General features: G+C 44.2%; 1 long non-coding RNA gene across 2 annotated transcripts in view; it reads left to right on the top strand.

Moving 5' to 3' along the window:
- The window catches only part of LOC125632082 (uncharacterized), a 34,433-nt gene that overhangs the window by 907 nt on the left and 17,671 nt on the right, over positions 1–15,855 (top strand). The window lies entirely within an intron of this gene.

Here is a 15,855-nt window from a genome sequence, read left to right as displayed (position 1 = left end):
CACTGATTTTAAACCCCCTTTCCTCAATTTATACAGTGATTGATTGCGCTCCAAACCACAACAGGTAGAAGAGACGTGACGGTGTTAAGGGAACGTGATTTGCTTGGTAGTATTTCAAGTCAAGCCTTTTCCCTCGAATCATTAATCAATTTAAAACAAGTGATGGAAAACGGCGAGAAAGTTGATATGTTCTAACCTTTCCTCCATTTCCTACTCAGATGTAACTGTTCTAGTTTTGTAATAAAAATAAGTCCTTCAATGGTGACTATATTATTCAGTTTTACCTGTTGCGTTTGATCTTCTGGAATCCTTTCACCTGCTCCTGTCCAATTCTACATTTCCCCCAAATACTGACGAATTAATCGTCTCAGTGGCACTGACCTAGGCATTAGTTTCGATGTAGTTTCGACATTTTGTGTCTTCAAAATCTCTCACTTGCTTTACTAGAAAGAACAGCATTTTAACGCATATCGATAGAACCCAGGTCACCCAGCGTTTCCCACGATCTTACCTGCAGTTAAAACGATTTCCAAGTATTTCACATTCATTCCCACTAATCACTGTACTGTTCTGTTCAAAAAGCCTATCTTTCGGTGACTTATAAATGTAACGGGATACGGTGTAGGTTTAATGCTCATGATTCTGAAGTTAGATTATTAATTATTCTTTATTATTTTATTGGGATTATTTAATCCCAGTTGTATTGCATCTAATATATTTTGCAATAGCTACGCTCTTACATTACTGTGCAGTGATGCAATAACTAATGTGTGTTAAATTACACATCTGAAAGCAGCAGCAGCACTGTGGTTCTCTACTTTAGGTACAAAAACTGCCATTGTGAAACTAGTAACTGGCACGCGCAAACAGTTTTAGGAAAAACAAAGTTTTATAGAAGCAGAAAGATCAGTTTTCTGACTGGTTTAATTTTGGATACAATCCAGGAAAAGTAATTTGTGTTTGTGTTTTACATACTTAAGTGCGGGACAGGAATGAATTTCAGATGTCTTGTTTGTTTATTTATTGTCGTACCCACCATGGCCTCTGGATGAAAGAGTAACATTTTGGGGTGTGTTTTTGGTGTGGGACTGAAACGAAATCGGCACCTATTCAACGTCCTTTTTAAAGCTGTGGAAAGGGCAGTCAAGCCATTGTGGGGGCGTTTGTTGCATTTACTCTTAACCTTATTTATTTAGATGATCGAAAGATAATATCAATAGCAACACGGTGAAGGAGTAACATTTAAAGTGGGTAAAGCCAACAGGTGGATCCAAACAATTTGCTGAAGGGTTTCCTCTCCGCTCAAAGACCTAGAGGTGAAACGTTTTTCAGACTGAGGCTATTTATGTTTATACCTACTCAGAGCTTCACCTCTCTCTCTCTCTCGGTTTTAACATCACTGCAGTATCCCTGCCATTCACACCTCTATCTCCCTACCCAATCCCGGCTCCTTGAATCTCAGGGTAAGGATTTCCATGTTTCCCAAACCGAAGTGCAGGTCATTTGGAGTGAACTGAACTATATGCTTTCAGGTGAAAATATACCCTGGCTCAGCAGCTGAAAACCTATTGTCCCAATTAAACCTGCTCAAATCGATCTATGTTGCAGCTAAGAATAGGTAATTTCCTATCTATATTGTGATTATTACAAATACATTATTTCTGACCTTTGCGCAAAAAATTAACGCAAGAGAACTCCAGAGGAAGTCTGTTTTAATGGCAAAGTAATCAAATTTAATGAGATAATATGCTCATTTTATTGCCTGTTGTAACTGTGTAGCTCGATAGTTTTTGAATCCAGGGAAAACTTTGTAGTTTATCATCTGAATTAAATAATAATGAAAAACCTCTTGCATCATTTGGCTTTCTATTCCAGTTGAAGAAAAAGTGAATTTTCATTTTAGCTTGATAGACAGTAATTGGTGATTTATTTCACAAACGGAATAACTTGCATTTTAAATCTACAAAGTATATACAATTAACAATCTACAAAGAAAAATCGAGACCCTACATTGTTTTGCAAACGGTGCTTCCCATCTTTCCACAAGAATTGTCTTGGCAAAATATTACTTGGTTTTCTATAAAAATATTGTTCTTTGAAGAATAGTTTGCGACTGAATGATGACATGAATAGATCATTAAAACACATACAATGCCTATGGGTTCCAGGATTTTTATTTAATTATTTATTTGGCTATTAAAATGCAAGTCTAATAACTTCAAAAATGCAACTTCCTAGGGGAAATAATAACCCAGTGCGTTTTCTAACCCTGGCATCTGCAAAGTGCTAATATCTGCGGGAAGATCTCCTAAAAAGATGAGAAATATCCAGGTCTGAATTTATCTCCTATTTTTCTTCAAGGTCCATCCCCTGTCTCTTTTGTATTCCCTTTCCTTCCTTGCTAATTTCCTTTCTCTGTCTCTCAGAAGCTCTAGGGAGAGGCAGAAAAGGTGGAGGGGGGCTGAATCCATTGGGATCTCCAGCATCCCGTAGCTGAACACACGCGCGGACACTGCTGCTCTCCTCCCCGTATTGCGGGAAGGGGATGGGGAAGGGAGAGACTTATTTGTTTCCAGTGATTTATTTACGTAAGACTGAAGCGACAGTTCCTCGCTGGTGAAGTCTGGGAGTGATAGGTGTTTAGCAAGTCAGTGGATAACAGGCAGGCAGTTCAGTGGTAGGCTACCAAAGAAAGCTTGCAGTCAGTCTCTGATTATAATAGTCAGTGAGTTTTTACACACACACACACACACACACACACACACACACACACACACACACACACACACACACACACACACACACACACACACACACACACACACACACACACACACACGTTGGGAAGCTAATACTGACTGATTTGTTTTAAAGCACCCCTGCTTCAGTGAGTCAAGCCAAAGCAGGCAGGTCCCTCTTAGAGTTATTTGTTGGGGAAGTTGGACGCTCCTCACAAGCATTTGCAAATTCACAACCTGCGGAAGGGATGCTGCCAAGTGCCCCTCCTAGGGGATTAGTCATTGAGACCAGCGTCTCGGAAAGTAAACCGAGATGGAAGCAGTAAGTTCAGATGTTATCGCCTGGCAGAAAGATACACTGAGGCTTTACGCTGGGTGTTCCTTTCCTGTGGCTACTTCAAGCAGCTCCTACAAATCCATCTGCTTTTTTACACGAGTCCAGTTCCCATTTCTGAACTGATTACAGTCCCATCTCTTTATGCCTTTCACCAGAGGCGTCCAGGGCACACATCCTGTCGCTACGGTTACCTCCCTCGGGCGATGATGTCCCGTTTCCTGCACGTGGCTTGGGGCTGGACTTGCTGCCTATGCAGCCGCCCAGCGGGCTGGGAGCCTCTGGGTCTCCAGGGCGCCCGCTCTGCTCTTTTTTTCCCAGCTGGCGACCACCTGTGCGGTTGGTTCAGGCGCTTCTTGTGGCTGGAGCGCCCCCTGATGGGCCCGGTTAGACGCATGAGCACGGCCGTCTTCCCTCCAGCTCCACCTACAGGATCCGCTGTCCCCCCATTCCCGTGTTTGCCGGCGATTCCTCGCTCCCGGAGGAGCAGCAAGTGGCAGTAAAGTCAGGATTTAAGCAATGTCGCTGAGCAGGCGCCTCAGTGAGCTATGAGATCCCCAACCTCTCCAGGCTCCCTATGACCGGCCTCCCCCTGGGCTCGTAGCTGGCCATTCCTCCCTACTCTTTTGCAGGGGGGCCAGTGTCAGGATATGAGGGAAGACAAAGTGAGTGAGGTAATAAGTAATATCTTGTATTGGACCAACTGCTGTTGGTGAGAGAGAGAAGCTTTGAGCTCCACAGAGCTGAAGACGAGCTCTGTGTAAATCCAACACACTTGCCTCGCTCACCAACGGTTGGATAAACTATGTTACTTCCTGCACCTTCTCTCTCATTCTTCCCTAGTTTCAGAGTAGCAGCCATGTTAGTCTGTATCCGCAAAAAGAACAGGAGGACTTGTGGCACCTTAGAGACTAACAAATGTATTTGATTCTCAGTGCTCCCTGCAACAAACACATAGGCACACTCACCTCCTGCCAACATCCCAACACCCCACACTAGCCTACACTTCCTTCCCAGCCTGGACACTGCCCCCATAAACACACACCAGCCAACATAACTATATTGACACAAAATATATATCGCCTCCTCAACCAAAACACACCATCCTGCCTACCCATGTCCAAATTCCCTTGCACACTTATCATCCTCCAACACTGGCAAGGAATTCCCCAGACCAACTGTCTTACACCAACCAAATACCCCATCAACCAATTGCTCCCCCACTTCAACGTCCTCCAGGCATACCCAAACCCAGCAAACAGCAGACAACCCAGCCTCTCCACTCATTAATTCATTACAGCACTTGCCCTCCAACATCCACCCATCGATGACACCCACACCCTTCTCCCCACCCCAAAGAGGAAAAAAAAATCCTTAGGCCAGTCTCTTTTTTTGTTGAGAACCTTGAATTTTAGCCAAAAGGCACAGACTTCCTGAAACAACTCTAGTTATTAAAAGTGAACACTACAGGAAGGCAAGGCCATTATTTTCTAGGCAATGCCAAGGAATGCTTTGGTGGACAGGTTTGCCAATAAAAGTTGCAAAGGAAACGTGCCAGTTTCCAGGAAAATGTACTTCTGTGTTTTGACCTCCCCCTTTTCTTCCTAATGACTAAACACTGAACCTCAAAAAAAAAAAAAAAAAAAAAAAAAAGAAAAGAAAAGAAAAAAAGGCTTCAGAAAACTGAGCACTAATGAAGAGTTAAATTCTTCTGGCAACTACAGGGGGTGGTAACACATACATTTACATATAGGGAGGCATTTATACATACCCACACACTTTAGACACGTACACGTATTTTCCAGCACAGAGATTTAATAACATTTATGCGCAGACATAGATTCATGCAGATTTTTGCCCACACATAGCTACACAGAAACACAAATAGCTATATTTGCACATAAGTAGACCGAATCCACATATAGGTGTCTATACAGAGAAAAATGGCTAGCTACACTAAGACTGTTTAATCTGTAAAGGAAAAGAGTAAGACAAGATAGAAGAATTTAAAATAATGAATGGTATTGCAAAAGTTGATTGAACCTTCCTATTGACCGTTTCCCATAAAGCTGGAGCAAGAGGACACTGAATTAAAAGGCAACAAGCACAGAAAATATGAGGATTTTTAAAGCGCAACATATAATTAATGCAAGGAACTTTCTGCTGGAGGATAAGACTAGCATCTGTAGTTATGATAGGCTAAGATTAAATTGTAGAGCTATCTGGATTCTTACTTTTAGGCCCTAAACATATTAACAATTAAGGTAAGAAGAAGGTATCATCCATCTCCCACAGTACTTTGCCACTTTCTCCCCACTTTTTCCAACTCTCCTCTCCCTGCATCCTTAAGGATATGTGTACTAGTTCTTTAAATCTGTAGCAGGAAGTCAGGCCGGATGGTTCTAGACAGAAGTTTTGCATTAAAGCAGAGGGAGAGAAGCTTTAGAGATATTGCTGTTCTCTTGTTTCTAACTGATCTTTTTGTTCCGTCTTAGGAGAGAGTGACTGTTGCTGTGACTCTTTACCATTGGCAAATTATTTTAGCTCCTTTTTTTTTTTTTCAACCAGCAGTTGACAGGAGCGTTGATTTGTTGTTCCACTTATACCTGCTAAATTCAAGTCCTATTGAGAATGGTTGCCCAGCTGTGGTAGGGGAGGATGCCTTATCTTTAGGTACAAGTAAGGTGAGAAGGCACTTGAGCCTGAGTTGCCTTACTTCTGTTGCTTTGCACAGAGGAAGAGGTTGCAAACCTAATTCTAATAATCAGATTATCAACTTGGAAACATTTCATTTTGTAATTGCAAACACAGGTTTTGTCTTTTACTGAATCATATGGAAAAAATCTGATAGGTTTTTTTTTTAAAGTAGTTATTTTTAAGTGTCTAGTTTGGTAGCCTTTAAGTAGACTCTTAGCATCTCAGCTAATGCATACATTTGAAATCAGGTTTTATACATATGAGCGTGGGATGTATCTGTGGGTCGATGAATAAATATGTTTTCTGGTAAATTTTATGGCCATAAGTTACACATGAGAAATTGCTAAATTGGGACATCCTGGTGCATGTCTTTTTGCCCTAATTAAATAGAATTGTTAATAGAAAACACCATTTCAGTGTTAACAAAGCTTTCTGGTAGGCCACAGTGAGTTTCTGACATACTGGACAGGCTCACAGAGGTAGTAGGCAGTACCATATGTACTGGGATAGAGAATGAATCTGTTGCTACTCTCCAAGGGGCAGGTAGTTAGCTCCTTGAACACCTACTAACAGCCAGTTCTGCCTATTAGAGAGGCAAGGTGGGTGAGGTAATAGCTTTTATTGGACCAGTTTCTGTTGGTGAGAGAGACAAGCTTTAGAGCTAATACAGAGCTCTTCTCAGTTTTGCCTGTGTCATTACTAAGGAAGAACGGATAATGTTTCAAGAGCAGCAGACAGACAAAGCCATTTTGAGATTGAGACACAAAAAACCCCCAAGCAGTATTAAGAACCACTAAATCACATAGAAAGATCCCAATTAAGTGGAATTACCATTCCCATCAAGATGAAGTGATTGCTAGTGTCATTGATCGTCAGTTCAGATATTCCAGTTAGGTAAATTTCCTGACTAGGCATGTTTAAACCCTAAGTAGGGTGAACTGCCTGTGTTGATGTGTGTGTTTGTTTATGTAAATGACTACTTTTTTTCAAAAGTGACTAGTGAGGTTTGGGTGCCCAAACTGAGAAACCTTAAAGATCGATGGGGTATTTTCTGCGAGGATCACTCAGCACTGTTTGAAAATCCATCCATTTTCAGGTGCCTCAAGTTGGGCACCCCAAAACTGGGTACTCAAAATCACTAGCCACTTTTGAAAAACGTGTGTGTGTGTGTGTGTGTGTGTGTGTGTATGTACACACACAGTTCACTCCACTTAATTTACACATGCTTAATGTCTAGAGCTTTGGATGCTTTGAAAATAAGCTGTGCTTTGGATCTCCTAAAGCAGGGATCAGCAACCTATAGCACGTGGCCCACCAGGGTAAGTCCCCTGGCGAGCCAGGCCGGTTTGTTTACCTGCCACATCTGCAGTTTTGGCTGATCACGGCTCCCCGTGGCTGGGGTTTGTTGTTCCAGGCCAATGGGGGCCGCAGGAAGCAGCGGCCAGCACTGCTTCCCGCAGCCCCCATTGGCCTGGAGTGGCAAACCGCAGCCAGTGGGATTCGGGATCGGCGGAACCTGTGGACATGACAGGTAAACAAACTGGCCCAGCCTGCCAGGAGGCTTACCCTGGTGGGCTGTGTGCCAAAGGTTGCTGATCCCTGTCCTAAAGTATAGTTTTAGAGGCCTCAGAGATGTTTTCAGATGCAAAGATTTCTGTAAGATGTAATGTGCCATATGTTTAGGTGAAAAGTTAGGCACATAGCTTCTTACATCAGTGCCTCCTTCTTTACCTAGTTGTTTATGTTTAAGCTTGAAGTCTAAAGCCTGGGTTCAGCAGAAACAGAATACTAACAGTGCTATGGAGAAGGCCTTCTAAGTAGGCTTGTTGCAGTGGCCCTGAGCTGAGTTTGCCAAAAGAGTTTGCAAAGACGGGGAGAAGGGTCTAGGACTAAACCTAATCACCTTGCCCTCTTTAATAGAAATCACCTAATCACCTTGCCCTCTTTGCTGTCTACATAATTGTATCTGCAATTATATCTTCTAGTCCGGAGAGTTTTCTAGGCTGGATTGGAGGAGGAGGTTTTCTTTGGCAATTGGTAGTGCTTTGTCTGTCTGTCCATTCACAATCTTCCCTCCCAGAGTTGAGTTTGCACTTCATCCATGTGCTGAATGAAGAAAACACTTCACCACACCCATGGCTTCCAACATTTGCCAAGTCTATTTGTATATCATGTCTTTTTAGCTTGTAATTTCTACAGGTAGGGGTTGTATCTGATTCTATATGTGTACTGTGCCTTGTACAATGGAGTCCTGATCCTTACTGGGTCCTTTGTGTGGCTATTTCACTGCAGAGACCCATAGATTGCATGCCCTTCTAGCTAACACATCACAGCTAGGGAAGTGCACAGTTAAATCAGCACTGAGATTTGTGATTTAGTTTAATTTTTTTTATTTTCCCGTTTGCTTTTCACTTTTCCTTAAAAAAATGGGGCCAGATCCTCAAATCACTAAACTGAATGACATCAGCTGGCTGAGGGAAATTACAGTGTAAACACCTGTTCCAGTTCAGCGCTGAGGCTGAGCAATTAATCATGCAGGTGTCAAGACACTCATACATTAACATACTTACAATATGGGCAACTCTGCCATACTACACATATGTATTTTGCAGCTCGCTGCCTTTGAGCACCACAGGGAAAAATTGGCTGCTGCCCAGCCACAGGGTTAGGAACAGACCTCTCTCTACCGACAGGGTAAAGACCATCCTTTAGTAATTGCAAAATGAAATAGGGGCCAGTCATAGCTTTTTGCAGGACAGAAGTTTACTAAATAATCCTTTAAACCTGTTAATATCCTAGGGCTGAATTCAACTGCTGTTGAAGTCAATGGAAAGACTCCCACTGACTCTTTAATGAGAGCTGAATCTGGCCTGTGTGAAGCATTATCTTTTATCATTTCCACTTTTTAAAACATTTTATCAAGTGTTTTCAGTAGGAATCTGTGAGTGCTGCCTAACTACTAACTCACTTTGCCCAGGGAAAAATCGAACTATAAACTGAAACATGATGCTGAAAACTAAGTTGAGTAGAAAGTGTTTAGTCTAGGGTGGGCTGAACACTGAAAGCACGTATCTGCAAATAATTTCTCTGACAATCAATGGAAAAGAAAAATCATTGAATAAATTCTTTGCCAATTATTCTTTGACTGTCTCTAGAGTTGATATAAATATTGCAAAACCAAATTGCTAACATTTATTCAACAGTAAAAAAACTGCTTTGTCAGACTAGCTCCGAGTTAGTCTAATTTTCCAGTGCCCTTACGGACTGAGACAAAAGGACAGTATTGTAGTAATTTTTGCATTTGCTGTGTATATGTATCTAATCTGTTGGTTACATTTTACTGAAAATTGCAATTATACCATGATCCGGCAAACACTTACGCACATGCTTAATATTATGCACATGAGTAGTCTCACTGAGACTTTAGAAATGTGTGCAAGATCCCAGAATGCACTCACTGTCCTTACTGACACATGTCCATCCCCAATTCCTGCCAAGTACCACACGCAATATTGTACCGTGCGGTATGTACCAGGCTGGGTTCGAAGAAGCTATCCCTGTAAAATATAAGGCATATTTTATTGGAATAGCTGCAATCTCCATATGTGATGACGCAAACTACAATATATTAGCTTAATTGTTGTACAGAAGCTTTTTATTCATTTTTTATGAGACAGGGAATACTGAGTTGTCTTTATTAGCTTGACCTCGCAGGAGTATGGAGGTGTTTTGCTTGGGGACAAAATTTACAGTTTGCATTGCAATTTGATAAGCTTCTTGGCATCTTTTCCCACATTTCCTCCTACACCACTTCCCTCTTCTTACACTCCACCCAAGCTTCTTTCCTGCCACTCCCTGTGTCTCTTTCGCCCAACACCACCATCGTGCCTTCTTCTGTGCCACTGCGCACACTTAGAACAACATCCTAATTAACATTTTCCAGGCTCTCTCTGCCTGGCACCTCCTTCATAAGAACTCTTGAAAACTTGCCTCTCCTCTGAAGGATTGATGCCACAAGACAATCCGTGTTCATTCTGAATTGCTCCACTGAGCCAAATTTGGCCTATGGGAATGATTTTCATTCCAGTGTGATTGATGTCAGTGGGCTTTGGATCAGACCCTTAGATTGTGAGTTCTTGGGGGCAGGAAAGATAAGAATGGCTTGATTTCTAAAGAAGTGCTGAGTACCCACAAATCCCACTGAAGTCAAGGAGAGCTGCAGACACATTTCTTAATCAGACTTGGTCGGTGCACTTTACCTGTTGCAGAGTGCTGCACTGCTATAGAAATACACAGCGTGTCAGGCCAGATGGCTACAGGAGAGTGTTTTCTTTCCCAGGAGAGAGCGCAAACACTGTCTCCCACTATGACAAATTATGCAGTCGAGTTTCCTGCATTTGGGGAAATTGCAGGGGTCAGCACACCCACAGTGCAATGAATCATAGAATCATAGAATATCTGGGTTGGAAGGGACCTCAGGAGGTCATCTAGTCCAACCCCCTGCTCAAAAGCAGGACCCATCCCCAATTAAATCATCCCAGCCAGGGCTTTGTCAAGCCTGACCTTAAAAACTTCTAAGGAAGGAGATTCCACCACCTCCCTAGGCAACACATTCCAGTATTTCACCACCCTCCTAGTGAAAAAGTTTTTCCTCATATCCAACCTAAACCTCCCCCACTGCAACTTGAGACCATTACTCCTTGTCCTGTCCTCTTCCACCACTGAGAATAGTCTAGAACCACCTCTCAGGTAGTTGAAAGCAGCTATCAAATCCCCCCTCATTCTTCTCTTCCGCAGACTAAACAATCCCAGTTCCCTCAGCCTCTCCTCATAAGTCATGTGTTCCAGACCCCTAATCATTTTTGTTGCCCTTCGCTGGACTCTTTCCAATTTATCCACATCCTTCTTGTAGTGTGGGGCCCAAAACTGGACACAGTACTCCAGATGAGGCCTCACCAATGTCGAATAGAGGGGGACGATCACGTCCCTCGATCTGCTCGCTATGCCCCTACTTATACATCCCAAAATGCCATTGGCCTTCTTGGCAACAAGGGCACACTGCTGACTCATATCCAGCTTCTCGTCCACTGTCACCCCTACGTCCTTTTCCGCAGAACTGCTGCCTAGCCATTCGGTCCCTAGTCTGTAGCTGTGCATTGGGTTCTTCCGTCCTAAGTGCAGGACCCTGCACTTATCCTTATTGAACCTCATCAGATTTCTTTTGGCCCAATCCTCCAATTTGTCTAGGTCCCTCTGTATCCTATCCCTGCCCTCCAACATGTCTACCACTCCTCCCAGTTTAGTATCATCCACAAATTTGCTGAGAGTGCAATCCACACCATCCTCCAGATCATTTAGGAAGATATTGAACAAAACCGGCCCCAGGACCGACCCCTGGGGCACTCCACTTGACACCGGCTGCCAACTAGACATGGAGCCATTGATCACTACCCATTGAGCCCGACAATCTAGCCAACTTTCTACCCACCTTATAGTGCATTCATCCAGCCCATACTTCTTTAACTTGCTGACAAGAATACTGTGGGAGACCGTGTCAAAAGCTTTGCTAAAGTCAAGATACAATACATCCACTGCTTTCCCTTCATCCACAGAACCAGTAATCTCATCATAGAAGGCGATTAGATTAGTCAGGCATGACCTTCCCTTGGTGAATCCATGCTGACTGTTCCTGATCACTTTCCTCTCATGTAAGTGCTTCAGGATTGATTCCTTGAGGACCTGCTCCATGATTTTTCCGGGGACTGAAGTGAGGCTGACTGGCCTGTAGTTCCCAGGATCCTCCTGTTAGGATATAGATATTCAGGCCTGTCTGTAAAGGCCTATACTCTAAGAATTTAGGTGTATTCTTATCACTTGGCTAGTGATAGAGGTATAAAAGAAAGAATCAAAACCACTGTCTGCCAGTGTAAGGGCCTTCTCTTACTGTGACAGTTTGTGGCCCTGTGCTTAGGCTCAGGCCTTTGGCTAAGCAGCAGAGGCAGCCATAAGCTGGGAAGCGAACGGTCACATCCTCACATTCCAAACTAGTCACATTGAAATAAGGTGCTATTGGGCTGGTAGGCACTATCAGGACAGGATTGTATTCCTATCACCTCCAGAGAAAGGGAAGTGCCTAGAAAATGTAAAAGGAAACTTAGTTTGATAGCATCCTGTCTGGCAAGAACTCACTTATCAATAGCTGGGATGTGAAATCCTCACTTCTGTATTGTTTTGTCATTATAGTTCCCACTTTGCTGTTGTTTGTCTGTATAATCTCTGTCTGGTTCTGTGATTGTTCCTGTCTGCTGTATAATTAATTTTGCTGGGTGTAAACTAATTGAGGTGGTGGGATATAATTGGTTACATAATCATGTTACAATATGTTAGGATTGGTTAGTTAAATTTCAGGAAAATGATTGGTTAAGGTATAGCTAAGCAGAACTCAAGTTTTACTATATAATCTGTAGTCAATGAGGAAGTGACTGGGTGTGGGTGGGCATGTGGGTGAGGGAGATGGGAACAGGGAATGGGGGTAAGAAAATTGGAATCATGTTTTGCTAAAGGGGGAAATGGGAACAGGGAATGGGAGTAAGGAAGTTGGAATCATGTTTGGCTAAGGGCAGGAATGGGAACAGGGACACAGGTGTAAGGCTCTGTGGTGTCAGAGCTGGGAAGGAGGATACTAAGGAAGGAAACTGGAATCATGCTTGCTGGAAGTTCACCCCAATAAACATCGAATTGTTTGCACCTTTGGACTTCGGATATTGTTGCTCTCTGTTCATGCGAGAAGGACCAGGGAAGTAAGTGGGTGAAGGAATAAGCCCCCTAACACCTCCTTCTTCCCTTTTTTAAAGATTGGCACTACATGAGCCTTTTTCCAGTCATCCGGGACTTCCCCCGTTCACCACGAGTTTTCAAAGATAAAGGTCAATGGCTCTGCAATCACAGCCGCCAGTTCCTTTAGCACTCTCGGATGCAACTCGTCCAGCCCCCATGGACTTGTGCACGTCCAGGTTTTCTAAATAGTCCCTAACCACCTCTTTCTCCACAGAGGGCTGGCTCTCTACTCCCCATGTTGTGATGCCCAGCGCAGCAGTCTGGGAGCTGATCTTGTTCGTGAAGACAGAGGCAAAAAAAGCATTGAGTACATTAGCTTTTTCCACATCCTCTGTCACTAGGTTGCCTCCCTCATTCATTAAGGGGCCCACACTTTCCTTGGCTTTCTTCTTGTTGCCAACATACCTGAAGAAACCCTTCTTGTTACTCTTAACATCTCTTGCTAGCTGCAGCTCCAAGTGCGATTTGGCCCTCCTAATTTCATTCCTACATGCCCAAGCAATATTTTTATACTCTTCCTTGGTCATATGTCCAACCTTCCACTTCTTGTAAGCTTCTTTTTTATGCTTAAGATCCGCTAGGATTTCACCGTTAAGCCAAGCTGGTCGCCTGCCATATTTACTATTCTTTCGACACATCGGGATGGTTTGTCCCTGTAACCTCAACAGGGATTCCTTGAAATACAGCCAGCTCTCCTGGACTCCTTTCCCCTTCATGTTAGTCCCCCAGGGGATCCTACCCATCCGTTCCCTGAGGGAGTCAAAGTCTGCTTTCCTGAAGTCCAGGGTCCGTATCCTGCTGCTTACCTTTCTTCCCTGTGTCAGGATCCTGAACTCAACCAACTCATGGTCACTGCCTCCCAGATTCCCATCCACTTTTGCTTCCCCCACTAATTCTTCCCGGTTTGTGAGCAGCAGGTCAAGAAAAGCTCCCCCCTTAGTTGGCTCCTCTAGCACTTGCACCAGGAAATTGTCCCCTACGCTTTCCAAAAACTTCCTGGATTGTCTGTGCACCGCTGTATTGCTCTCCCAGCAGATATCAGGAAAATTTAAGTCACCCATGAGAACCAGGGCATGCGATCTAGTAGCTTCCGCAAGCTGCCGGAAGAAAGCCTCATCCACCTCATCCCCCTGGTCCGGTGGTCTATAGCAGACTCCCACCACTACATCACTCCTGTTGCTCACACTTCTAAACTTAATCCAGAGACACTCAGGTTTTTCTGCAGTTTCGTACTGGAGCTCTGAGCGGATGAGCTTCACCCTGGGAAAACCACCTTTGTGATCATGGTATCTCCCCTGCCAGGTAAGTTTTTTTTTTTTTTCGAAGCAAAAGATATATTAGTCCCAGATTAAGCAGGTTCATTTTCCCTGGGTAAGGTAACAGGGGCAGTTCCAAAAACAAACAAACAAAAAAAAACCTTACTGGAACAAAGTCAGGCAGGCAGGCTAATTAGGACACCTAGAGCCAATTAAGAAGCTGCTAGAATCAATTAGGGCAGGCTGGCCAATCAGGGCACCTGGGTTTAAAAAGGACTTCTCTTCAGTTTGTGGTGTGTGCGTGAGGAGCTGGGAGCAAGAGGCACTAGTTGCTGAGAGTGAGTAAGGCTTGCTACTGGAGGACTGAGGAGTACAAGCATTATCAGACACCAGGAGGAAGATCCTGTGGTGAGGATAAAAAAGGGGTGGGAGGAGGCCATGGGGAAGTAGCCCAGGGAGTTGTAGCTGTCATGCAGCTGTTCCAGGAGGCACTCTAGACAGCTGCATTCCACAGGGCCCTGGGCTGGAACCCGGAGCAGAGGGCTGGCCTCAGTTCCCCCCGAAACCTCCCAACTCCTGATCTGACACAGGAGGAGTTGACCTGGACTGTGGGTTCTACCAGAGGGGAAGGTCTCTTGGCTGTTCCTTGCCCCACATGGTGGATCAGCAGACACTGCGGGGATTGTTCTCCTCCCTTTCCCCATGCTGGCCAGTGATGAGGTTAGCTGAAGCTGAGTGAACGGCAGGTTTGAGCCACTAGCAAGAGTGGCCAAACTGAGGGCTGCCGTGAATCTCTGAGGCAAGCAAATCCGCCAATAAGCGCAGGACCCACCAAGGCAGAGGAGGAACTTTGTCACAATAGTCATAACAACTGTCTATGCATCTTAAGAGATAAATCAAACAGCAAAAAATTAAGCTATTTGGTTTGATTTAATCCCATTTCATTGTAATTATATATTTGATTTGTTTCCGTAGGGAGCAGCCCTCCTAATATACATTTTGCTGGAAGGGTGTGAGAGAGAGGCAGGCTTTAAATAAATGCTTAACAGGCCATATGCCTCCATCCTGCCTCCTGGGGATCCTTCAAGGCAAGGATCATCTGCTCATCAGTCCCTGCAAAAGCCCTGCCGCCACGGCTACCCCAATTGGCGGCTATTCCAGGAAGCACCCTTAAGGTGAGGAAAGGGGTCTCCAACACTATGAAGCAGGCTGAAACTTACTCTGTTCCATAAGCATACAGGTAACACACTATGCCCAGCCTACCTCCTGCCCTATCCACTCTACATATGTGGAATGGGGACCACAGAGCCCCTGGGGGTTTGAGGCTCCTGCCTGCTGTGGAGCAAGCGAATGCAGGGGAGGCCTCAATTTTTAACCAGTTCTTTCTTTGGGAAACATCCCAATACATGTCAGGGAGTTTTGCATGATTAAGAACTAGTTCTGTTATTGGTGCCCAGGGGTACACTGAAGTGAGTTTAAATGCTTTGCTGTGGATCAAATTCTGAAGTGATTGCTCAGGGCTATGTCCTCAATCAAGGCCAAAGTTCAACACAGCTGAGTTGGGGAGCAAAGCAGACTTTAAGCCAGCTGGGCATTGGCATAATCTGAGCAGCAGCCTCCAGAGTTGGACAGGTATATCCTGCTGCCACCGACTTTCAATTGCCTATGCTGCAATCGAGGGAATGCAGGGACACTCGTGCCCTGTGTTCTTTACCTTGGCCACACTCCTTAGGCTGGGGAACTGGGATGAGGTCTCCTATGGCAGCCTGAGAGCACTGCAATGCATTAGCTGGGTAAGCCTGATTTTAATGCTGGTTTGTACTTCTGGAACAGCACAAAGCAGCCTTAACAGTGCCAAAGATATGGCTCTTTGTTTTTACTTTGTCCTTATTCAAGAAGAACCTCTTACTGAAGACCTTCGGTAGGGGCTGAGTGAAATCTGAGTAGGAACTTCAGGATTTGGTGCTGTAATATTGATCTTTTGCTGTTTGTG

The sequence above is a fragment of the Caretta caretta genome, chromosome 2 (genome assembly GCF_965140235.1).
Source record: "Caretta caretta isolate rCarCar2 chromosome 2, rCarCar1.hap1, whole genome shotgun sequence".
Lineage (NCBI taxonomy): Eukaryota > Metazoa > Chordata > Testudines > Cheloniidae > Caretta > Caretta caretta.
Note: the sequence above shows the minus strand (reverse complement) of the source record. Positions and strands in the feature narration are given on the sequence as shown.